The following is a 27,109-nucleotide window of genomic DNA, read 5'->3' as shown; positions in this document are numbered from 1 at the left end:
GTTTGGGTCATGTGGGCTGATCCGTCATGGCTTGGTGCTGTCCTCATGACACAGTGGTTTCCCATGAGATCCCATTGTTTAAAACTGTGTGACACCTCTCCCCAACGCTCTCTTGCTCCTTCTCTTACCATGTGAGATGGCTATTCCCCCTTCTGCCATGACTGTAAGCTTCCTGAGGCCTCAGGAGAACCCGAGTAGATGCCACTGCCATGCTTCCTGTACAGTCTGCAGAACCGTGAGCCAATTAAACCTCTTTTCTTTATAAATTACCCAGTCTCCAGTATTTCTGTATAGCAACGCAAGAATGGCCTAACACACCATATATAAACTATAAAACAAAAACAAAAACCAAAACCCAGAACAATTACCCTCTGCAGTACAAATAACAACTCTTTCTTCCAAAGGAACTTCTTTCATTGTTTAAATAGTGAGAAACTTGTGTCGTTAGAAACACCGAGTAGGGTGCAGCGTCCCCTCATTACAAACATTTCTGTGCCTTAGAGGACACCCCTCCTGATATGTATCCTTAGGAGGAACACATAGATCAGCCTCTCTTCCTTTTGTCCAGCTGCAGTATCGGGAATGGAAACACAACACGGTCAAGGTGCCTAAAACTAGAGCCCTGGGGTGAGTCTAGCCTTGATCTTCCCCGATACTGTCCTTTGTCAGACTCCAACACTGTGCGCAGCCTGGTCTCTCTGGGCCCAGGAATTTGGGCACTTGCTCAAAGATTCCTTTGCAGGTGCTCCTGGAAATCAGACCAGTGTTTAAGTAGGATTTAAAGCAGTAACATCTGTCAGATGTAACCATGGCACTATATCAGAAGCAAAAAAATTATAGGAGGAAAAATGCCTGTTAGGAACATGGGGTTACTGAAAACCGGCTTTTTGACTAGTGTTTTATTGTAGTGATGGGAAATGAATGAGACTGGTATCTACACCTACTGGCACGGGTCTGAATAAAACCCACAGCCCGCTCTCCTCTCCCTGAGCTTCCAGCCTTCTGTGGTCCAGATTTTCATATTCCTTCCAATTTGCCCAGAGCAAGCTGTGACCCTCATCCATCTTGTTTTCTTTTTTTTTCTTTTCGTTTTGCATTTAACAAAGTTGTAAAGGGATTTATATGCTTTCCATTAGCCTTAGCAAAGCTGCTGTCATGAATATTTAATGGCAAGAGCAGTTTGTTTTCTTTTACTCTTTCCCAGCCTTCCCTCCAGCCCCCAGCTCTCCCTTCTTTTGCCTGGAGAAATGTAAATATCTCGCCCCTCACCCCTTGGCCGGGTCCCAAAGCGCTGGGCTCGCTCAGTTCAATGTTCTGACCCGTCTGGTGGGGACTTTTTTTTTTTTTTCCCCTCTCCTCTCTCTCTCTCGTAGCCCCCCACGAGGCAGCCAGGGTGGTGGCAGCGGTGCGCAGGGCCGGACACGCGTGGGGCTCTGCCTGACCCGGGCCCCCGCGCCCTCTGCCTGTACGGCAGCTCCGTGGCCCAGACAGACGGTCCTTTCCTTTGAACTTCGCGGGAGCACAATAGCTTCCCTGCAACTTAGCTGGAGCTCCCTCGGATGCATTCCTGGCACTTCACGGGTCGCTGGCCCCTTTCTCTTTGCAACAGGAAAAGGGGTGAATGTCTGGGACAGAAAATGACTTCTGAAGACACGAAAAGATTTACCGTGTCTGGAGCAACCTCTGAACTTTTGTGGTGGTGATCTCAGAAAAATGCATATTTTCCTATTGGTTGCTTAGATCATCTCCTATCCTTCTTCCCTCCCCCCTCCCCGTCCCCGCAGTTATTTATCTCATTTATCCATTTCTGTCATACCTCACTCTCACCCCCACCCCCACCCCCACCCCACCCCCATTCCGGTTTTGCCTTTTCCTTAATTCTTTGTCCGCTCTTGTGCTGCGGGAGTGGAGGGGTCCAAAAGGTGAGGCCGGGAGAGGGCCTGAATAGTTTGTGTTAACTGAGAAGGAAGGTTCCAGGAGAACCCTGCTCCCCTCTCTAATGAAGTCAAACCTGCTGGAGTGTGCCTGCCCCAAGGGACTGATGGAAGGATGAGAGAAGGAAATCCATATAAAATACTTAACACAGTATTTGACTTTAGTAATTGCTCAGTAAGTCATAGCTTTATGTTATTATTAATATGATACACAGTCATTCTTCTGAAATGAGTGGGCATGAATGCTTCCCTCTCTGCATAAGGAATTATTTGTGCTGGATCCTTTTTAAGAGCCCCTCCCCTCTCCTCCCCTCCTCTCTTCTCTCCTCTCCTCCCCTCTTCTCCCCTCTTCTCCTCTCTTCTCCTCTCTTCTCCTCTTTCCTTTCTCTGTAGCCCAGGCTGGAGTGCAGTGGCATGATCTCAGTTCACTGCAACCTCTGCTTTCCAGGGTCAAGCAATTCTTGTGCCTCAGAAACTCCTGAGTAGCTGGAATTACAGGCGCGTGTCACCATGCCCAACTAATTTTTGTATTTTTTGTAGAGATGGGGTTTTGCCATGTTGACCAGGCTGGTCTTGAACTCCTGGCCTCAAGTGATCTGCCCACCTTGGCCTCCCAAAGTGCTGGGATTACAGGCGTGAGCCACTGCACCCTGCCAGAGCTCATCTATTTCTGATGAATGCCTTCCACAGCATGCTTCAGTAATGGAGGTGTCATTTCATTTCTCTTTGAGTAACCTAAAATTGAATCAGTTAGCATATGTCACTAATGTACAGCATAGTTATAATCAACTAAAAATTTGTAAAGACTCCTAGATGGGCTACTAAGTGAATGTATTTTCCTCTATCCTCTGGTGGACTTCACTACAACGTTTACATATTTCGATACTGAAATTCTTAATAGATTTGGCTTCAAATTCCAGCCTGATGAGATAATTTTGGCATCTGCCCCTGAAGTCCAGTATCAAGTCATTCTTGCTCCACTTCAGGTTTCTCTGAAATTTGGTAATCATGCTCCTCATGTCTTAGATGGCTATGTTGGCAAGTGAGAACCCTTTATGTCTGTAGACCTACCTGCCTTGGCTTCCCATAACCCATTAGTAAGTCCCTTTGGGTAAGGGTTCCCACTAATAATGTTTTCCTCTCAATTTCTTTATCATGCCTTGAAACTGACTTGAGATATTTTGTTAAATGCCTTGCTAAAATCCCAACACACTTGTGAACAGATGTTGGTATGATGGAGGAACAGAAAAATGACATGGCCAAGATAAGATGTTGGTATGATTAAGTTGGATGAACAGAAAAAAATGTACAACCAGATCCATCTCCAGAATCAACCAATTTCCACATTGCTTTCAATCTCATCCCATTATGTTTTCTGTAAGTAAAACTTCCACTGCAAATATTAATTGATGTTAAGTCAGAAGTACTGAGGGTCTGGTCACAGGGGCTTAGGGAGAAATGAGAGAAGCGAAAAGGGTCTCCCCCTTAGAGTAAGCTAGAGTCTTGCTGGGTCAGACAATTAGGCAACCTGCCTAAATAATGCAGTATATAATTAAATGCTAAATTATGTAGAGCAGATTATGTGCTATGGAATGGAGAAAATGGCTCTCACAACACTTCTAATGTCCTAAATCAGTTTCCGAATGTTTTCATACATCCATATGTACTTCAAGCATGCTCAGTATCATTGATCCTTTCCTGCTTTTTTGAAGCAATGGTGATAGTAAACATTTTCTAAGTCCCTACTGTAGGGCAGGGAACTGGTCTAAGAACTTTACAGATATCAACCAGTTTCATCCTCATGGTATACCTCTGAGATAGGTATTCCTTTCTCCATTTTGCAAATGAGGGAACCAAGGCGGGAAGTCTAATACCTGCCCAAAGTGGGTTCTGATAAATTCCTTCCTCTTTTTGATTTGGTGGCTCTGTGGTGAGGGTAGACTAGGAGAGGCAGTGTTGCATTCTGGGAGGTGAACCTGGATTTTCATCCTGGCTTCTTTTAACCTGCTTACCTGTGTAATTAGGACCTTGGGCAAGGTGCATCATCTTATAGAACTTTTCCTTTGTAAAATGGGACAGGATGCTGTTTTAAGATTTAAGTGCTGCTTATGCAATAGGAGCTCAAAGGATGGGAGCTGTTGTTTGTTAAAAGTAATAATATCATTGTCATATTCTCTACCCAAAGAGACCTGTTGGAATTGGACAGAAAAGGAATGTTTCTGTCTTGATAAGTCTTAAAACCCCAGTACCAAGGGCAGCATTAGTTTTTTGTGAAATATTTGTAGAATGGGTGGATAGAAGGATGGGAGAGGAGAGGGGTCTGAAGAATTCCTGTAACAAGCTGAAGAGGTATCATCTTCCGATTGAGCTATTTTTAGCCTTACTCATCATTTGTAATCAAAACAATCCTTTTCGTAGCCTTACTCCTCCCCTACCCTTCCCCGCCCTCCTATTTTTGCCATGGTAATGGTCATTGCCAACTTACTTTCTTTGGAATACACAAACAGAGCTGTCTCTTCCTGTCATGGAGATTTTAACAGTAAAAACTCACTGCATCATTACCTCTGCCTTGTATTCCAGACAATAGTAAAGGACGTTGTAACATCACTGTGTCAGCGCAAACAAAGAACTATGTAATTTTATCCCATATTAATACAGTGTCGCGCAGAAGGTACTATCATTAGATGGCAATCTATAAAAATGGCCCCTGAGACCAAGCACTGGCACAATTATTTATTCTTCAATTATTTATTCAGTCCTAAGGATGGAAATGCTGACAGACACTGCAAAATGCTCTACCTACCAATTTACAGAAATTGAGTGACGGAATCATTTGTGGACTGAAGTAGCTTTTTATTGACCCTATTTTTATTTATTTAAATTCTCACTTTCACAGCTTAACTATGTTTACTACACCCACTTACATGATAGAAATGAGAGGCTGTTTTGTTCATAAAAGCTACTTCAAAACAAATAAATTAATATTTATTCTGAAAGGGTCAGATCACAAATGGAGGCTTTAAAACGGCCTCAGGAACATTCAAATCGCATCCTTAATATTTCATATGATTTTATATTTAGATTGGCTATTTTATGTAAAGTCTTTTTTCCCTTTTTAATGCTCATACCTCTTGAGATCCCTTTTCTAGCCAGGATAGAGGGAACAGTTACACATAGCTTCCATTTGCAGTAAGTAATTTCAACTTAATTTATGTCAGGGGAGATTTCCAGAAGGTTCCCGCTTCTGTCTGCTATTCTTGTGGTTCTAATATATTATTTGTACATGATAAAATACAATTCCCATTAATTCACACTAGTAGTCATAAAAGAATTTGTTTGGTCTTAACTCCTAAAGTTTAAAAGATTATTTACATTTGTATTAATACTGGAGTTCAAAAATTATGGCTTTCTTTAGAGATCAGTTCCAATTTTCCCCAAATCAGTTATTTTCAGTGTGGATTTTTCAAACACTTGGGTGAGATCCAATTTATCTCACCTTCTGATATTTTTAAAAGAGAAGTAATTTTAATTTACATTAACTTTAAAATATTTTTGTGCCACACACTAGTTATTTTGAGGAGATCGAAACAAACCATAGCAGATATAGGGAACTTTCAATATTTTGGGAGAGCGTTTTTTAAAATAACTGTATGTTTACTCTAAGTAGGTATGTGTATGCACGCATTCACTTACGATATGCACACACACACACACACACACACACAGAGAAATTTATGATGTCCTTTAAGAATCTTGGGACTATCAGAAAAAAAGTAAAGTGGAATAACAATTTTCAAAAATACATTTTTGTAGTAAAAATGCACCATTGGTGTTACATGACTGTATAAATCAAATTTGCTGAAGTTTATATACATTTTTATGTCTACATTAAACTTGAACATAATCAGATATATCTGCTGTTGACAACATGACTCTTAATATAAAAATGATCACCTTTTTTGCTTAAAGCCTCATTCTCAGAAGTAAAACGTGTATATGAGGATATTAACTAGTTCACAGGATTGTTGTAGAAAACCTTTTACATATGTGGATGCTGAAATTCTTATGGCCTGGATCAGTGGCCTGGATCATAGCTAATCTTTCTGAAAAGACCATTGTATTATTACATTATTACTACCGGTAGATTTTCACCCTGGGCCTTACATAAATAATTTGGTTGTACTGTCCATGATGTCCAATAGTAGATTAAAAAAAAAAAGAAAAACAAAAACCCAAGCCAATGCCTACGACGTTGCTACAAGTATCTTTTAACCTGTGGTGTAAAGTTATTTCCAAAGATGAAGGCTGCCATTCAAATACCATTTCCTGGTGTTCTTTTGATTTCTGTAACACCTCTTTTTCTGTCTCCACTAATTCTAGATCTGTAGTCCTTCCAAACCTGCTACCTACCACTTACACTTTGCCAAAGTGTAATTTTTGTTCCCTTATCTGCTTCATAAGAGAATGTTTTTAGTTTCGTGATTTGTAAGTGGAAGGGAGTGCTTAGCACGAGTTGAGGTTACCAGCCCAGGGAGGAGGAAATGGAATCAGAAACAGAGAGGAACAGACGGGGTACTGAGCTGATGAGCACTGTGGGAGGGTGCTATTAGTGATTCACACTGCTAGAGTGAGACCACTCTTTGATTCTGTTTGTAGAAATTTTAAGCTCAAAGTGACAGGTTGTTGCCTCTCTTTATGTAAAGTGTTACAGACGGGAATTTAATCTCTGCTACAGGATACTGATCAAGACAAGTCATGGGTGATACTGATCAAGATAAGTCATGGGCACGTGCAAAGAGCTAAGTGGTTTACTTTATACACTAGTATGTTCCTTCTCGGTCTTTCTTGTTATTTCATATGACTTGCTTCCGGCTAGTCCAAACTGTGTTTGTGTAAATAAGAACTGCCATTTAATGAACACTTGCTATGAACCAGATACTGTGCTAGAAGGGGGTGTAGGTACTCCAGGGGAAAGGCCTCTCCAGCAGATTAGCTTGTTCACATGATAGTAGAGTCCCAAAAGGGCAATAGTGGAAGTTCGAAAGCTTCTTGGAGCTTAGGCTGGGACTGAAAAAATAACAACAGTAACACAACAGCAATGGTAATAGTAATAATGAGAACAGCTCTTCTAAAAAATTTGAGGAAAGTCTCTTGTCTATGGAATATAAAAAATATTTACCATTAAAGATTATTTTAAAATTTGTTTTGAGTGTTTGTTTCTATCAGGCATGTGCACTTGGAATGTGTTTTTTGTAATATATTTTGCCACCTAAAAATAGGAAATATATATCCAGGTTTAGGTGTTAGGCAAGTTTTTCACTTCTGGTTTCTGTTTATCTTGAATGTTACTGCGTCAGCCACACTATTTAACATGGGGATTAAAAAAAACTGCTGTGCATGCTCTCACTTAGAAGTGGGAGGTGAACAATTAGAACACATGGACACAGGGAGGGGAACAACACACACACACTGGGGTCTGTCGGCGGGGAGCGGGCTGGGGAGAACATTAGGGAAAAGAGCTAGTGCATGATGGGCTTAATACCTAGGTGATGGGTGGATAGGTGCAGCAAACCACTGTGGCACATTATTACCTATGTAACAAACCTGTCCAGGGTCCTGCACAAGTACCTTGACACCTAAAACAAACAAAAACTGGTGTGATCTCTCTGTAAGACAGGATTTTAAAAGCGTGTCTACATTTTTGAGTTTTCTTTCAAGGTGCCAAGAAGAGGCTGACCACATTGTTTGAAGAATGGTTAAGAACTTGAACTTTGGAGTTTGCCGGACTTGCATTCCAGGCTTAGCTCTGGCACTGTAAGCTCTGTGGCCACACAACTTCGCTGAACCAACCTGCTTAGCAGTAAAAATAAGAATAATAACATTTCCATTGAAAGGTGCTATAAAGATTAAATGAAAGTGTTTTTCTAAAGCTCTAGATATATAGTGGGGGCCCTTCTCAAGTAATCAGAAGGTTGTAGTTGCAGTTATTGTTACTGTTACTAATATTGCAAATGCTCTGAAAACATGCCACCATGGCTACGTCTTGTAGATGGTGACTTAAGCTCACCTTCCCCAGTGGGAAAATAAATGATTTATTTCCCTTTAATAGCTGTCACTCTGTTGATCCAGCCCTGCAAAGCTTACAGCGTGGGGCTTATGAATCATGAATCAACACAAATGCCACCAAGCTAAAAGAGAGTTAGCAGAAGTAGCCTGTGTTAAGATTAGGTTTCTGATTTAATGTGCAGTTTCTAAAAACCAAGTAGCATGTAACTGGTCTTATCTTTGCTAAGATAAGATTGCTGGATAGTTACTTTAATAATTGGGGGAGGATAATTCTTGTAACTTCCAATTAGTATTGACTTGACCACTGCTTTGATCTTGGATGAAACCCCTTCGTGTTGGTCTGATTTCCTCAGCTATGGTGTGTATAGTCTAGTTTAAAACTGGGCTCTGTTATGTACTCTGTCCATCCTGAAAGTTCATTGGACAAGAAACAGAACACTGGTTCTCTCAAGCAGTCAATCATCCGGTGAATACTATAGCACCTTCTTCCATCCAGCCCTTGTATTCCTTCCCCTCATTCTTCTTTGTTACTTCACACCACATTCTTCCTTCAGCTAGTCCAAGCTATGCCTGTATAAATAAGAACTGCAGTTTAATGACACTTGCTGTGAGCCAGACTTAGTGTTGGAGGTGGTATACAGGTACTCCAGGAGGAAGATGTCTCCAGCCAGTTAGCTCAGGTGTGTTTGTATGGTGCCAGTGCCCCAAGACGACAATGTTAAAAAATGCCAGGCTTCTTGAGGTTTAGACTTGAGACTCTCCCAGTGTCATTTCTGCTACATTCTTTTGGTTAAAACAAGTTACCTGACTAAACCTAGAATCAATGAGAGAGGGGACTGTTCAACAGGGTGCATTTAGGGAGAGAATTGTGGCTATGTCACAAACAATCTACCAGAGACGTAGGGACGGCAGCTGTCTATTCCCCATTTGACTTTATCATTTATGAGCAGACATTTGTCGAACACATATTGGGTAGCAAAACATCTGTATTACTAGCTTTTAATTTTTAAAAAAACTTTTATTTCCAGAAAGCTTAGCTTTATCTACAAGTACAGTTGGCCCTTGAACAATGTGTAGATTAGGGGGTGCTGACCCTGTGTGAAGCTGAAAATCCACATATAATTTTTGACTCCCTGAAAACATAACAACGAATAGCCTGTTGTTCACTGGAAGCGTTGCTGATGACATAAACAGTCAACTAACACGTATCTGTTTGTTCTATATATTATATGCTGTAGTCTTACAATAAAGCAAGCTGGGCCTGGCGCTGTGGTTCACATGTGTAATCCCAGCAATTTAAGAGGCCGAGGCGGGCAGATCACTTGAGGCCAGTTGTTCAAGACCAGCCTGGCCAACATGGTGAAACCCCATCTCTACTAAGAATACAAAAACTATTTTGGGTGTGGGTGGTGCGCACCTGTAATTCCAGTTACTCAGGAGGCTGAGGCAGGAGAATTGCTTGAACCGGAGGCTACTTGAGCCGAGATCAAGCCACTGCACTCCAGCTCTGGGCAACAGAGCGAGACTCTGTCAAATAAATAAATAAACAAACAAATAAAGCTAGAGAAAAGAAAATGTTATTAAGAAAATCATAAGGAAGAGAAAATATATTTACCATTCATTAAGTGCTAGTGGATCATCATGAAGGGCTTCTTCCTCATCGTCTTCATATTGAGTAGGGTTGAGGAGGAGGAAGATGAGGGATTAGTCTTGCTGTCTTGGGGGCGACAGACTTGAAAGTAAATCCTCATGTAAGTGGAAATGAGCAGTTCAAACCTGTGTTGTTCAAGGGCCAACTATAGTTGATTAACTCATATCTCTAAAGTTAATTTTCAAACAGATGTGATAGCTGAATGAGAACTTTTAAGACAGTGCTGGACAGTCGGTCGCCTTATTGGAACTGGAGTGGCCTTTAGACTTTTGGTGTCCAGTTTCTTCTCACCTCCTCTTTCTCTTCAGTTGTGGCAACTGAAACCAAGAGAGACTTCAGTCCCATGTCCAAGGTCAGGCAGATACTTAGTGGGAGAGTGAGGACTCCAGCCCATTTATGCAGCTCCACTGTGTAGCTGGAAGATTTGGGACAAGTACATTATTTAAAAATGCCCACCCACTAAATGTTATATTCCTAGCTTTTCCCAATACACAAATATACTTGAACTTTTAAAAGCTCGTTTTTGGTTGTGCTTGGTTTGGAATGTGAATGACTAAAACTACCTTTAGCAGTTTCCCAAAGTGTAAGTTCAAATGTACAGAGAATTTTTTTTCCTGAATGCCCAACACAGTATGCAGTTTTACAACACGTACCAGATTCTTAGATTCATTCGGTGAAGTAAGTCTCTGAATTAAAACCTTTAAATATTTCTGATTTGCAACCAGAGGAAAAAGAAGAAAATTGACAACTTTTGTTGATGCAACTTTGTGAAATCATGGTGTTCCTGGTTTTTCTGGTCTGGTTTTTGTTGTTGTTGTTTTGTTTTGTTTTGCCACAGTTTAGTTCCTCACCTGATCTTTCCTTGTATCCACTTCAGAGTCTCTGAAATGTTATCTGTTTGTTGATTCCTGAGGAATTGGGAGCCTATTCAAAGACTCCATCTAGAGACATATTTAAAAGTGTGAAAGAAGACATTTATGCGGCCAACAAACATGAAAAAAAGCTCATCATCACTGACCATTAGAGAAATGCACATCAAAACCACAATGAGATACCATCTCATGCCAGTTAGAATGGTGATCATTAAAAAGTCAGGAAAGGCCAGGGGCGGTGACTCATGCCTGTAATCCTAGCACTTTGGGAGGCTGAGGTGGGTGGATCACCTGAGGTCAGGAGTTCAAGACCAGCCTGGCCAACATAGTGAAACCCCATCTCTACTAAAAATACAAAAATTAGCTAGGTGTGGTGGCGGGCACCTGTAATCCCAGCTACTCGGGAGGCTGAGGCAGGAGAATCGCTTGAACCTGGGAGGCAGAGGTTGCAGTGAGCCGAGATCATGCCACTGGACTCCAGCCTGGGGACAGAGCGAGACTCCATCTCAAAAAAAAAAAAAAAAAAAAAAAAAGTCAGGAAACAACAGATGCTAAAGAGGATGTGGAGAAATACAAACACTTTTACACTATTGGGAGTGTAAATTAGTTCAACCATTGTGGAAAACGATGTGGTGATTCTTCAAGGATCTGGAACCAGAAGTACCATTTTACTCAGTAATCCCATTACTGGGTATAATCCCAAAGGATTATAAATTATTCTACTATAAAGACACATGCACACGTATGCTTATTGCAGCACTGTTCACAATAGCAAAGACTTGGAACCAACCCAAATGCCCATCAATGATAGACTGGATAAAGAAAATATGGCACATATACACCATGGAATGCTATGCAGCTATAAAAAAGGATGAGTTCATGTCCTTTGCAGGGACGTGGATGAAGCTGGAAACCATCATTTTCATCAAACTAACACAGGAACAGAAAACCAAACACCGCAAGTTCTCACTCATAAGTGGGAGCTGAACATTGAGAACACATGGACAAAGGGAGGGGAACATCACACACCAGGGCCTGTCGAGGGGTGGGGGGCTAGGGGAGGGGTAGCATTAGGAGAAATACCTAATGTAGATGATGGGTTGATGAGCGCAGCAAACCACCATGGCATGTGTATACCTATGTAACAAACCTGCACATTCTGCACATGTATGTCAGAACTTAAAATATTAAAAAAAAAAAATAGAAAAAAGTGTGTAGCAGCTTGGAGCAGTGGCTCATGCCTGTAATCCCAGCACTTTGGGAGGCTGAGGTGGATGAATCACCTAAGGTCAGGAGTTTGAGACCAGCCTGGCCAACAGTGAAACTCCATCTCTACTAAAATACAAAAATTAGCTGGGTGTGCTGCCACATGTCTGTAATACCAGCTACTCGGGCGACTGAGGCAGGGGAATCGCTTGAACCTGGGAAATTGAATTTGCAGTGAGCTGAGATTGTACCATTGCACTCCAGCCTGGGCCACAGAGTGAGACTCTGTCTCAATAAGTAAGTAAGTAAGTAAATAAATAAATACATAAATAAATAAGTAGAGTGTAGATCTGGTCTTACTAAGTGTATGATGTTTGTCTTCATGAAATAATAATAATGTAAGATCTGAGAAGTTAATACTTAAAGTAAAACCTACAGCAAAACAATCTGCTGAATTTGTCTGGGATCTCACAGGAGAGTCTAGTTGTAAAGCAAAGCAAGGACATGTAGCTAATATCACAGCAGTGTTTGTAAGAGGATTTTTAGTTTGTCACGCTTAAACAGACCCCTCAGCAGTCTCACAGAGAACTAAAGCAATTCGTTTTCAACACTAACAAGAGCACAGCATCTGCATGCATGTAGCAGGCATGTTAGTGAATGTTGTGAAGTTGGCGGTCCCATCAATTGTGGTTCACCTCTGTCCAGACTGTGATTGTGTTACTTGCAGTTGGCACTTCAGCAAAACTTAGGAAAATGCCTCATTTGCTTTGTGGGCGGTGGAAAAATAAGTAACTGCTTTCAGTGAACACTGAAAGCCTTGTTAAAGTGTATACCTTTCATACAGAAACTCCTGGATGAATGGCAGTGGAAAATACGGGTTTGTGATAACTTTGAATGATGTGTGATTGCCTTGATTAGCACTATAGTTACTAAGCAGATATTCACTTCTTTGTTTTAAAAGAGAACTTGAATTTTTTTTTTACTGTAACTGCCAGTTGCTTAATTTCTACCACTTTGTCAATTTTTTAAAAAAATGAATTTCCACCTAATTTGTACTTGTCAGTGATGACAAGTTTTAAAAGTAACTCAAGTTAAAAAAAAAAAAAAAATCTCCAGAAACCATCATCTGTCAAAAAGTTCACATTTAATGTTTTCTTTCAGGTAGAAATGAGACGTTTTCTCCTTCTGCTTTCCAGATTTATACGCTTAATGTTCCAGAAAGCTGGGCATCCATATTATTTTGAGTTTAGGAATTTATAGTGACCTAGTCATAGTTATGAGGTGTTTGAGGGAAATGAAGGGAAGGATGAGTAACAAAGACACATTAAGCAGAATAAATTATATAGTCTTGGTTTTGGCAACTAGTCTAGCATGCAGTTTCCTTGCTTTCTTCAGTCCACATATAGAACAACCCTGTCTAAAACAGTGATCCAATTAGGCCAATTTCCTGTTTAAAAGCTTTCTGGACCCTCCCTTTTCCTGCTGGCAAAACCCCAGGCTTTGAGACTTAGTTCTTTCTAAACTGACCCTAATTATTCTTCCCAGGTCATCTTTACTGCCACTACTGTTCCTTGTGAATATTTCACATCTCTGGGCTGTTAACATATGATTCCTTCTGCTTTGAATGGCCTGAAAATCCCCTCCTTTTCACAAGCTGGTGATATTTTTTTCAGTCATGTAGACTTAGACCAAATCCTCTTACTTTGTGGAGGCTTGGAATAGTGTCCATGTAAGACTGGACTGGTTAGTTTCTTCTCTGCTTCCTGAGTCCTTGAGTTTTCTTTGTGTATAGCATGAAGCGCACAGCATTGGGAAGTCTCTGTCTGCAAGCCCGTCGCCTTCACTAGGATACAACTTTTTCATCTTTGGACCTCTAGGCTAACCAGGGATTGAAACTTACTTGGCCTCTACCTAAACATTTCTTGAGCACGTCAATGAGCTCTCCATGTAGTTTAGCAGACATTCTGATGGTTGTTTCATGGAGTTTGTGTCAACGGGGAAGGACTGCTGAGAGGCAGAAACCATAATGACCAGGAAGCTGGAAGTCATGGAACACACGTCCGTATTTCTTCAGTTAATTTTTAGAAAGGAGTGAATGTCACCTGACAATTGGTGTCTCTTGTTTTTTTTTTTTTTTTTTTTTTTTTTTTTTTTTTTTTTTTATGAAACTCTACCATTGCAAGCCATTTTCTCTCTGTAAGTTACCTGTGGAATATCTTTCCTTATCAAGATAGTAATACTTTGGAGTTTTGAATTTTTAAGAGATTCAGCCAAAGCATTTTGTCATTTTATCCAGTTGCTCCACTTCTTAATCTGTAAAATGGAGATGGTGTCTTTGCTATTAATTTTTCTTAAGGGAGACAGAATCCAAATAGTCTTTGATCTACAAATCTTTTGCAAAGATGAATAACTCTGTTTACTGAACATTTTACTAGAAGTCAGCCTGTTGCTCTTAAAATCTTGGAATGTTATTGATTGGCCAACTAAACATATTCATATTTTGCTTAGCATGCCCCCTTTCAGATGACTTGCTGCAGAATAATGAGGTGCAAGCTGAACAAAGTACTTTTCAAATTACCGCAGGACCTCACCAGTTTTACCACTTAGCTCCAGATGTGTGGAGGCCATCATGCGAGAATTTACCTTTTTATGTTTGGACATTTTTGTAAAAAGCTTGTGGTGTTGAATCAATGGGTTATGAAATGGTTTTAGGAATGTAACGAGCCATCCCATAATTCTACAGTGATAGACAATTTTATTAGCACATTTTCTATTGAATGTGTTTGCTGGTTGTACTTGAACCAAACCAAACACAGTCTCCAAATTGTAACACACATAACCCCCAGCTTGGAGACTCTTGATTTACAAATGTCTCTCTGTGACTGAAATGGCTGCCTAGGGAATCCCCTTCCCTATTTTGGTTGAATGTGTTTTTAATTTTGCATGAGCTGTCTTTGTTGATAATAATAAAATGATAACAGTAATTTCAGCCTTTATTGAATGGGTGTGCCAGCCACCGAGCCAAGTGTTTTGTGTGCAGTGTTTAGTTCACTTCACTATGGTGCCCTAATAAGAATGGATTTTAGATGAGAAAACCAGTACAGGGAGAAGGGAAGTAATTTAACCCCAAGTGCCTCAGCCACAGTTTGCAGAAACAGACTTTTCGTGGAGTTTTTGTCTCTGTGATGCTTCCTCATTTCAGTCTCAGGCATTTTGCCTGCAAATCACTTTCACTTGAGAACATCCATTGTGTAGCCATTTCTGTTTTTGGTTTCACCTTCTCATGATGTAAAGAAAGGGAAAGTGATACCAGGCAGTGTCTTTTTACTAATAAAAGGCAAATAAATCTTCCTCAAATTGCTCTTCTTGGTGAAGAATAATGATTGTGCTCCAAAGGCTTTGGTGATGTGATTTTTACATGAAGCAGCTGAGCCAGGTGGTGTTCCAGCTTGTTCCTGGACATGTTGATACAGCCCTAATTGCTTAAGGTATGTGCCTCTTCTTAATCATCTCTCCTCTAACTGGAGAGCTGTGCTACATTATGACCTGGGCATTAAAAGCAACCCAAATGTAAATTGCCCTTACCAGCAGGTCACCAGCTGAGGAAATGCAGACGTCACATGAAGAGAACCTCGTCGATCCTCTGAGGCACCTGGGGATTGGCTTCCTGAGAATGTACAAGTTGATGGTTGCCATCTTAGTTGTTTTTAGGGCCCAGGTAGATGTTATGAGTGGAATGCAGAGTGGCAACTGAGATGCTTGTCACGCAAGAAAGTGGGGCCAGGGGACTAGACCTGCGGGTCTTTCAGAAGTTGGAAATGTGGAATTTTAGGGAAAACCTCCCAATTTCCAAAAATTGGGATCAGTTCAAACATTCGAAAAAGTCGGAGGTCCAAATCAAACACGCCTGTGGGCCAGAATCAGCTTGCAGGAACCCAGTTTGTGACCATTGGCTTAAGACATGTTGATAAATGGATCTATTGGTCGTTGACTAAAGGGAATCTAGGAAAGATTTGTTTTATTTTTGAGGGGTAAGAACGTAACACACAAGAAAGAAGTCACTTAGTCATTTTTACCTGAGAGTTGTCTTGTAAAATACTCATACCTTAGCACTCACTGAGCACTCTTCATATGGTAGCAAGCGATTTGTGATGGTGGTGGTATTTTTAGAGAAGATCTTCAGAGGTTCAGTGTGGTTCGAAGTGTGTGTATATGGGTCCTATGTGTGGCAGTATAGAAGCGTGTTCTTTGATGAACAGTTTTTGCATCTCTGTGTTCACCTACATGGAATTGCAGGTTGTTTCATAAATGGATGACTAGAATACACAGAGGCTAGGCATTGAGGTCTTTTCTCTGTATTATCCTATTTATCAACCAGCTGTCAGTCAAAGAAACACAAACATGGTGAGTATTATGGGATTAAGGGATTTATTATAGAAATTGGTCCTTCCTCAAATAGTAGAGGAGCTGGCGGATGTAGAGGTCTTGAAGGAAAGTGAGAGGATTAGAGAAAGTTTCGCCAGAAGCTCTTGTGTAGGGCTGGGCAGGTCAGAACTGCAGGATGCTGATGACCACAGGGAGCAGATGCTTCTAAAAGCTGCTGCTGCCTCTGTGTCTGTGGAGTTCTAAATCCCATGGTCTGCAGCCAGATATCTGGTGCTGGGTGGAGCCCTTGCTGTTCAACAGGGCCACTTGTTAGGAAGAAACAGGGATGAGAGCAGAAGAAAGCACAGACAAGTTCGACCCGATTGGGCACTTCCATTGTCCATCAACTGTATGAGAGTGAAGGCCTGTTTTCACTTCCAGTTTCCAAGTCTCATTAAGCTCCTCATATGGCTAGCTGTACCACTGGACCATAGTGGGAATGTATTCCATTAAACGAGAGTTCCTGGCTTACCAAGTTGACAGTTGTATGATTCAGTGTTCTCTACGAATAAGGACAACATCCTTAGGACTATACTAAGTGAGCTGCTGGCTACTGTGAGCTGCTGGCTACTGTGAGCTGCTGGCTACTCTCCCCTGTTGCCCTAAAAGGCTTCTACCTGCTCTGAAACATAGTGTTGAAATAACAGGATTTGGAACCTCTGCCTTGGCCAGGCCAAAGTAGGTATATTTCTGTTTAGGATCCTCCCAGCATAGTACCGGCCATTTACATGCACATTAGATTAATGATTTTATCTGATCTTTCTTTGTGGAAATGTTTGGTCAGGTGGGTTGGAGGAGAGAGAGGTACTCAAGACCATCATACAGAGAAGCAGAAGGGGAGAACAAGGGAAATTTTGGAGGTTGGATTGAGGGAAGCTGAACTCAATTTTAACTTGGGTCCAGTCCATGTAAATCCTTTACTTTTAATTTTGTCTGCCTGCCTGTCTACCAGTCAATCAATCAGTCCATTCATTCATTAATCAGTTATCAGTTATGTATATCAATATCTATTGATATTTTTCTGAAGATCTATACCTATCATATCTATCCATATGTTTATATTATATTTATCTAATCTATTTAATCTATATCATGTTATACACATATACATGAAAAATTTTTGAATGGAAAATTTTACGGAAAAAGTATTCTATATAAGGTGGATTAGTAATCCTCCTTTGGAAAAAAGTTCTAGTTCTTCTCAATTGTGAAAGATATGTGTAAGCTTTCTAACAAAATGAACTCCAGACAGTCTTAGATGTCTGCCTCTTTTTACTCATTTAGTGAAATAATTGGTTCCTCTTCATATGAGGAGGTGTTAGGATAAGTAAGAAATCCTGCTACTTAACTCGTCTGTCTATTACTTGACTACAGAGTTATTAGAGTTCAGTCTTTGCAGTAAAAGGAAACATATTTGTAATTTTGCTGTCTTTGCCAAAGTGTGAGCTGCTTTTTAAGTGATACTTCAACTTTTTATTGAGGTATTGGCTACTTCTACTTCTTGCTGGTAGTGTGGCTACTAAACAATATAAAGTATGTTACTTTCTTTTTTCTTTTCTTTTTTTTTTTTTTTTTTTTGGAGACGGAGTCTTGCCTCTGTCGCCCAGGCTGGAGTACAGTGGCGCGATGTTGGTTCACTGCAACCTCTGCCTCCCAGGTTCAAGCGATTCTCCTGCATCAGCCTCCCGAGTAGCTGGGATTACAGACACACACCACCATCCCCGGCTAATTTTTGTATTTTTAGTAGAGTCGGTGTTTCACCATGTTGGCCAGGATGGTCTCGATCTCCTGACCCCGTGATCCGCCCGCCTTGGCCTCCCAGAGCGCTGGGATTACAGGCATGAGCTACCGTGCCTACCCAAGTGTATTACTTTCAAACCTTCGAAAATTAATTCAGAACTCCTAAAGCACAGAAACAGGTTTTTCCTGCTGCTAAGACTAAACTCTTGCTTATCACCTACTCCTAATTTGGTAGATGTATTTTAGTAAGTTTTCTTGCCATGAAAATGACCAAATACTTTCCCTCCTTAGGTTGTATGTGTGTGTTGTGTATTTGTGTCTGTCTGTGTGTAGGTAGGGAAGTTATTTGATGTAGAAGTGTGGGGAGGTACATTGTCGTTTGGGAATATTCTGAAGCCACTAAACATTCCAGGTAGCGACAGTGGTTTGCTCTGGTGCAGATCACTTTCAATTTTTTTTTTTTCTTTTCCTTTTTAATTTTTTTTGAGATGGAGTCTCACTCTGTCGCCACGCTGGAGTGCAGTGGCGCAATCTCGGCTCACGGCAACCTCCGACTCCCAGGTTCAAGCAATTCTCCTCATTAGCCTCCCGAATAGCTGGGATTACAGGTGCCTGCCACCGTGCCTGGCTAATTTTTTATTTTTAGTAGAGATGGGGTTTCACCATGTTGGCCATGATGGTCGCGATCTTCTGACTCGTGATCCACCTGCCTCAGCCTCCGAAAGCGCTGGGATTACAGGCGTGAGCCACCGCACCTGGCCTCACTTTAGATTTTTTAAAAGAGACCAGACATTTTTTGAACCCCTCAATATGCTAGGCACGGACCGGAGTGCTTAACAATCCTAGCTACTTAGTGGGAAGACTGCCTTTTCTTTTTTCTTTTTCTTTTTGTTTTTTTAAATTAAGACGGAGTTTCGCTCTTGTTGCCCAGGCTGGAGTGTTGTGATGTGATCTTGGCTCACTGTAACCTCTGCCTCCCTCCCGGGTTCAAGTGATTCTCCTGCCTCAGCCTCCTGAGTCACTGGGATTACAGGCACCCGCCACCACGCCCAGCTAAATTTTTGTATTTTTAGTAGAGTCGGGGTTTCACCATGTTGACCAGGCTGGTCTTGAACTCCTGACCTCAGGTGATCCACCTGCCTTGGCCCCCCAAGTGTTAGGATTACAGGTGTGAGCCACCGTGCCTGGCCAAGACTGCCTTTTCAAGGGCCTTAGGAGAGTTGTCATGGCCCAGGTGTAGAACATAAAAATGGAAGTTGAACATTCACGAATTAACCAATCACTTTCAGCAATTCAGCACATAACTATTCAGCATCTATTATGTGATGGGGATTAGGAAAGGCTCTTTAGAGAGAGCAGTGATGTGGGGTGGAGGAGGAGAGCAGTCCTGTCCTTCGTGTCTGCGTTCACCTGTGATCATCATAAAGAAGAGCATCCTGGAGGATGTTCCTGTCCTGCATCCCAGGGCCTATTTTTGGGAAACCAAGTCACACCTCCATGGCTTTTTGGTAATGGCATAGTTGGCTATGAGGAGTTGTTCTCCTAAGTCTGACTGAGTCATCATCCTGTGCTCTTAAGCTATGCTTGCCAAGCCCACCAGGCACTTCATTCCCAGCCGCGGTTGGAAAGATACATAAAGTTCTCCTCCAGGCTCTCTTCTCTGGTAGAACTCCTTACAATTTGCCTTGTCAAAGGGTTCTTCTGATTATGTGTGTGTCTGGTTATCACACCTGCCATCTTTTTGTGGGAAGCTTACTGTCTAGGCCAGATCACCCCCCAGCACTAGACTCCTTCCTAGCCTTCCTCATGGATGATCACCCAGGCTCGAATTACAGACCTGTCTCTCCTTCACCCAGGGCCAATTACTTCCCTTTCCAACTGTCCCTTTTCAGACTTGCCCACATATGTGAAAATACAAGGGATAGATCTTGGAGGCCTGATAGATAGTGAGTGGTAAGATGGTACGTAAGCCGGTGTAGAGGGGATGTTTATCACAGGCTTCCTGGAAGCTAGTTGGGTTTCACTGAGTCCATTCATTTCCTTCTCCCTGATGAATGAGTAATCAGATGATTCACAGGGAGCTACTAGTTAGAAGACCACAGCATGTTCTCACTAGTGCTGTCCTGTTACATCCAGGGGAAAGGTTGTATTGGTGTGTTTTTAGGCACCATGTGTCAATTCTTCTAAGATTTATATATATTTTTGTTTTTCTGAAGGGGGCAGGGTTTTAAAAAGGTTTGAGAAGCATTGTGTTAGACCAAGTTTGTCCAACCTGTGGCCTGTGGGCCACCTGCGGCACAGGATGGCTTTGAATGCAACCCAACACAAATTTGTACACTTTTAAAAAACATTATGATATTTTTTGTGATTTTTTTTTTTCTGTAGCTCTTCAGCTATCACTAGTGTTAGTGTATTTTATATGTAGCCCAAGGCAGTTCTTCCAATGTGGCCCAGGGAAGCCAAAAGATTGGACACCCCTGTGTTAGACCATCATTTGTTTGCTATATGATTTCATAATGGTAGAATGGTCACTTAAGGTAAAATTTGAATAGATAAATTTGGCAGAAATCATAGGAATTTCTATTTGAAGGCATAATGAGGGTTAATCATTTTTCATAATAGATGTTAAGATAATCACAGCCCATATTTATTAATTACTCGCCACACATTGGTTCGGGGTTAAGATTTTGTGAGAATAATCATCATCATTTAATCTTCCCGACAGCCCTGTGAAGGAGGCTCTATTATATTGATTTTATACATAAGGAAACTGAAATTAGACTAAGTTATTATGAAGGGATGGGTCCAAATGACAAGACCAGCCATCTGTCCTGGAAAATCATGCTCTGGTAGGCATTCAAGAGAACAAGGTTTTGTTTCTCATCTCCATTTCTGTACACTGGAAAAACAGTTCAAAATTTAATACAATTGTATGATCTGGCAAAATTCTTCTTGAGATAGAGGTGGATTTTAAAGAGAATGGTGTTTTGTCCACACATGTTCACAGCAGCTTTATTTACAGCAGCCACAAACTGGAAACAATGCAGATGTCTGTTAGGTGAATGGATGAGTAGACTGTGGTATATCCATACAGGAGTAATATTCAGCAATAAGAGAGGACAAACTATTGATACATGCTGACATGGATGATCCCAAAATATGCTGAGTGAAGAAGCCAGAGAAGAAAGAATGTATATGTTATAGGATGCCATTTATACAAACTTCTAGGAGATGCAAATTAATATACAATGACAGGAGACAGATTAGTGGTTGCAGTACAATGGTTGGAGTGGGTGGTAAGGATAAGAGAGTGCAAAAACTTTAAAGGGTGATGGGTATTTTATTAACTTAATATTGGAAGTGGATGCATGAGTGCATATGCATGTGAAACTTATCAAAATATACATTTACCAATGTGCAATTTATCGCATATCAATTATAGCTCCATAAAGCTGTATGTGTGTGTGTGTGTATATATATATATATATATATATGCAGTAAGGGAAGGCAAGAAGAATGACCCATTAATGTGTGGGAGTAATAAAAGAGAAATTGTACAATGGGAGGATCACTCTCAGAGCGGCCTTGGAACCCCAGAGAGGTTATTATTGTTTGATCAGTCAGTCAACAGGTATTTATTGAGATTCTTCCAGGTACTTTGAGAGAATGAGAGATGTATGTGATCTTGACTGTGCCTGGTCGTGTGACCCGTTTGGAAAGAACTGGGCTCTGGAGTTAGTCTGATGTGGGTTTCAATCCTGGTTCTCTCATTCCTTGGGTTAAAACTTTTGAACTCCTTTACCTTCTTTTAGCTTCTCTTTAGTCCTAGGGAAAAATGGAAATGGCAGTATCTTTATTTTAGAGTCATTTGAAGGATTAGCAGTAACATGTATCAAATGTTTGGCCAAAGTGTGGGGCACATGGTAGGAATACAGTGACAGCAATTATTATTATCACTTTAATTGCAAAACTGGAAGTTCAGATTCCAGGAGGAGGATGTAGTTGCTGTAGGCTGGCCTTCTCAGGCAAAACTTCACTTGAAATAGGCTTGGAAGACTATATAGGAGTTCCATGAAGTGGGATGGTCTGACTCAAAGTGCAGAAATGGGACTACATAAATCTGTTAGGTTTCTTGGGGGAAGTAGGGGAGATCAGGTAGGGGAAGGGGAAGAAATCCTACTTACTAGGAAAGGTGGCTTCCTAGCTAGTTCGGGGCACAAATACTCAACCGACCATTGCTATGGGGAAAATGGCAGAAATGAGAAAAGCGATGGAGGGGGGAAGACCTGTGTCATGAAAATACTTATCTGACTGTTCAGCATTATTGATACTGTGATCTGGATGATTCTGTGTCACGGGGACTTGCCTTGTACATTATAGGATGTTTAGCAGTATCCCTGGCCTCTACCCACTGGATGCCACTAGGTAGTATTCTTCACCCCCATATACATGACAATCAAAAATATCTCCTGACTGCCAGATGTGCCTTGTGGGGGTCACTGAAGACCACTGCTTTAGTGATTAGACTAAGCATCAGTGAAGATGAGATTTTCATTTCAGTGTTGGAAGGGAGAAAGGAGTGGAGTTCATTTAAAATAATGGAATGAACTGCTCTCATTATAGAGGTTTAGCAGAAGTATCATGGTTCAGTGCGTTGACAGCAAGGCCACTTATAAGCTATATGGTCTTTGGCAAATGACCTGTTGTATTTCAGCCCCCTTATGTGTAAAATGGGGGCAGTAATCGCACCTGCCTTAAATCAGTAAGTTAATTGTAAAGGAAGCCATTGATTATTTGCTTAAAGAAAACAGCATTACTCTTCCTTTATTGGAAAGACTTTGAAGAAAAGGGGATCTTCCTGTCTCTAGTTCTCTTGAGTTAATTTTTAAAGGGCCCATCTTTTGAAAAGACCTGCTTCAGACATGAGGCTATCGAAAGATCAATGTGGAAAATGTACTTTGTCCCTGAGTTGATTCTTTTTCTCTGGGCCTACTGAAAGATCTTTGAATTATAAGGTACAAGTAAAGTCGCCTTGAACAGAGCAGAAGAAAAGGATATCAAGGGCATGAAGTGGCTGTTACTGAAGGGAGTGGTGGTGTACTGTGAAGGAACTCCTGAGAGTGACATTGGCCGAAGGGTCATCTCCCTCGTCTTGGCACTGAATGACCACCACAGACCACAAAAGGACGTAGAACCGACCTCCGTTTCAATGTGACTTTTCAGTGACACTTGAGACCTTGTGTCATAGCCAGATTGTGACCATTCTCCAACCCAAGCTTTCTGCTGCTTTTACAACAGACTATTTCAGAAGCTGCTTAGGAGATGCTACCAGGGATGTGAAGGCTTCAACAAATTAGGATTTCCTCCCCACCACTCTGATGATGGTGAGACCAGCATGGAGACTGGTAGAGTGATGGATGCATTGGCTTATCAAGGTCATGAGTGGCAGCTGGCTGCATTGTGTCCCCAATTTAAACAAGGATCCCCCAACACTGCAACAGTCTAGGATTGTCTCCTAAATTCCTCAGATTCCAAGCACACAAAGGAGGTGTCCTGGAGCCATGTACCGGGGGAAGGCAGATTATTTGTAAGCTCTTGTGTTGCCTTCACTGCAGACAGATGGGCCTCCTCTATCCTAAACAGAGGCTATTTGATAACGTTTGCTTCTTCTCATTAACTTTCCTTACTCACCTGATTTAATGAACCTACGGTGCTTTGGAACATCACTGGAAATGTTTCAAAACAAAGCAAGAATCATTTGGACTAGTACTGGTTTTGGAGAGGTGGCTATTAAATGGCGTTTAAAGTTTTTCATTTGTTTGTTTTCTTCCCTCTTAAATTTGGAGCTTCTTCTATGGCTTTGCGCATATCATTCTGTGACTATAATGCCCACATTAGCCCAGTTGTCTTACAAGTATGTAAAATCCTTCCAGCAGTTCAGGTTCATTTGGCATTCTTATTAAATGTACTCGGGTTAGGACTGGAATGAGAAAAATGATAGAAATACAAGTAACCATAAAACAAAACTAGAATAGAATAACAGACACTGAAATAAAAACAAAATGTTTATCCATATTTTGTCATCCAGGCCTATTCATTGAAATAAAAGAGTACAGAGATTTTAAAAATCCAACTGTAAGTATTATGAGGAAATGTTTTAGGAATTTTTTGACAGTCTTTCCTAAATATTTCAAGTTGATTGACAAAAGATAAAAATCCATCATATTGCCTACTGGGCAATGTTTTGTGGTGCCTTCACCTCTGAGTTCTAGGAGGTTGTTTTAATCATGTTTGCATGCAGCTCCCCTTCCCATTTATTAAAGATTGGAAAATGCTAAGGTTTAGTTGACATGATGACCTTAATGTAAAAGGACGTGAAGAGGGCAAAGACTCCCAGCTTCTAAGTCTAGTTCATCTGTTACCCTCAAAGCTGTCTTTGATACTTAGACACACTCCCACACCCTTGCCTACTTTTACTTTTTAGGAAGCATGCCGTTTGGTAACCCCCTTTCCAAAGGCCAGTAGCGAGGCCACGCCTGACTTCAAAATGAGATTATGCTTTATGCTGGGGATGTATAGCAGAAAACAGTAGGCCAGCCAAATGGGGAAATAAAGCCAGAAGAGACAGTATATTTTCAGGAGCAATTTAGTGCATGCTTGATCTTACTGATATTGTTAGTATAGTGTTTATAGCTGACTGGGTTTACCTGAAGCAACTGGCCAGCACTCTGTGTTTGGAAACAGTCAAGGGAGAAAACACATTGATTAGTTGGTAAGTTAACTCTGTACTTCCATTCTCTAAAATTAGTAAATCAGTCTGTCATTGACAGCTTGGAAAGACGTTCTTGTGTCTCAGAGATCCCTGGCCAGGGTTGCCAGGACCTTCTCTTTACTTTGTGTTTTCCCTGGCCCATCAATTCTTCTTCAACTTTTGTGATTTTTTTTTTTAACTGGCTTTCTTCAGTTTTTGTTTAACTGAAAGGTAACGATGCAAACTGAATTTATAGGATGTTTTATAGAGAGAATAAAAGGATAAATTTCAAAATCATATGCTAATATGTAAACTGAATTTACTCAAAACATTCCTTTTGTTGTTGTTGTTGTTGTTTTGAGATAAGATCTTGCTCTGTCACCCAGGCTGGTATGCAGTGGCACCATCGTGGCTCACTGTAGCCTCGACCTCTGGGCTTCTGTGATCCAGCCACCTCTTAGCCTCCCGATTAGCTGGGGCTACATAGGCGTGCCACTATGCCCTATCAATTTTTTGTATTTTTTGGTAGAGATGGAGTTTTGCCATGTTGGCCAGGCTGGTCTCAAACTCCTGGACTCAAGTGATCCACCCACCTCGGCTTCCCAAAGTGCTGGGATTATAGACATGAGTCACTACTGGCCAAAACATCACTATATTTGTGTGTGTAGATTATCCCTTCTCTGCTGATGTTAATAGCAGGGATTCTTTTTTTCCCATTCTTTCTGTCAGGTGTGATGGAGAAAACTTATGTCCTATAGTGAAGTGGGAATGAGGATTTAAAAAACACTAAATAGCACAGAACACCTCCCTGAATGCCCTCCCCCCGCCCCCCGCCATTTTCCCTTCTAATTCTTAGAGCAATACCATCTTTCTTCTTCTTTAGTTCCCTCCAAGATTAATCAAGATGTTATTTATGGATGATGTAGACCTAGTGTGGCAAATTAGAGCCTGTGGGCTAAGAATGGCTTTCACATTTTTAAACTGTTAAAAAAATTCAAAAGAAGAATAGTACTGTATGACATGTGAAAATTATACGAAAATCAAATGTCAGTGTTCATAAATAAAGTTTTATTGGAACCCAGCCACACTCATTCATTTACTTCCTGTCTCTGGCCACTCTCCTGCTACAATGGCAGAACTCAGTACTTGCAAGAGAGATCATATGGCTTGTAAAGCCCAAAACGTTTACTCTCTGACTCTACACAGAAAAGTTTGCCAAAGCCTGGTGGGAGGCAGATCGGAAATGAATAACCATCAGTAACAGAAAGAGCACAGCCTTTAGAATCAGGCAGTACAGGGTCCTTGTTATGTCTTGGTTTCCTCAGAGCTACAACCATTACACATTATTCTACCTTAGAAGAATAAGGTGAGGATGAAATGAGATAATGAATGTAAAGGTGAGGATGAAATGAGATAATGAATGTAAAGCATCTATACGTGTATAGCGTGCGGCCAAATACCTCACAGATATTCAGCCAGTGCTGGCATCTTTCCGTCTCCCTGTTACCAATGTTTCAAGTTCATTGTCTTACCTCAGGTCCTCTGTTCACACACAACTGGAACAAAAAATACCTTTTGTGAGTCTGACAATAGCTGGGGAGACAGAAACTCATGTCTCCCTCTCCACTTTCCTTTATTTAGTGTCTTTTCCTCCATAAGCAGGTGGCGTTTAGCCCTGTGAAATGTCATTTTACCTTAAGGTGAATGGGTATATGGAATTGGTCTTGACCTTGAATAAAAGAAAGACACACCAGGCAATCATCGTTTGGGGGAACTTCAGAGAAATTGCTCCGTGAGGGTAACATAGAGCAGTGACTTCTGCTGGAGGGGTTCACAGGTGACATTCTGAGCCCTGTGCAGTCTGTGCCTCCGACACAGTCAGCGAGGGAGCCCTGGCGGTCATGGGGCTGCCTTCGCCAGCTTCAGAACTGTGGTTTTTCCCCATTAACACACTTCTTGTTAAGCTGATGTGGTTGCTTTCTAAACTGCATCTTCCCTTGGCCAGAAAGAAAGAAAAAGCTTCCCTGCGTGAAGATGAAGGTTTATTGGCAATGTCTTCTTTAGTCTCTTAGCAAGAACAGCAAACAGAGAACTCCCTTCTTTCCGACTTAAGTTACACATATTTTTTTTCTCTTTTTTACTTTCAAAGCTGGCAGCCTCATAAGAGCAGCATTCAGATAGACCGTGCCAGGGATGCGGGGCATCATGAATGGAGCATTTCTTGTCCTCCTGGCCCCCTTTTCCTTTGTGCTGTCTCTTTTCCATGTGTTATTAGCCTCCTTGCAAAGTCGGAGCTTTGCCAACAAATTCTGGGTTCTGTGGGTTGCTGTCTGAATCTGCTGCTTATTCAGGAAAATGAGTTAGTTTCTGCTGTTTGTGGGGAAAAAAACCAACAAACCCACTTATAGGTTACATTTAGGTTACTAATATATGTGGTAGCAAACCTAAATAAACTGGAGATTAT

At 41.2% G+C, this 27,109-nt stretch overlaps 1 protein-coding gene and 1 long non-coding RNA gene across 2 annotated transcripts in view; one reads left to right on the top strand and one right to left on the bottom strand.

The window, feature by feature from the left end:
- Positions 1 to 10,272, bottom strand: part of LOC144330626 (uncharacterized) — a 28,655-nt gene extending 18,383 nt beyond the window's left edge. The window contains exon 1 of the long non-coding RNA XR_013396951.1: positions 9,616 to 10,272. This is a non-coding gene — a long non-coding RNA (uncharacterized LOC144330626). The remainder of the gene's footprint in view (positions 1 to 9,615) is intronic.
- EXT1 (exostosin glycosyltransferase 1) overlaps positions 1 to 27,109 on the top strand; it is a 316,318-nt gene that overhangs the window by 36,065 nt on the left and 253,144 nt on the right.

Source organism: Macaca mulatta, chromosome 8, assembly GCF_049350105.2.
Source record: "Macaca mulatta isolate MMU2019108-1 chromosome 8, T2T-MMU8v2.0, whole genome shotgun sequence".
Taxonomy (NCBI): Eukaryota; Metazoa; Chordata; class Mammalia; order Primates; family Cercopithecidae; genus Macaca; species Macaca mulatta.
Note: the sequence above shows the minus strand (reverse complement) of the source record. Positions and strands in the feature narration are given on the sequence as shown.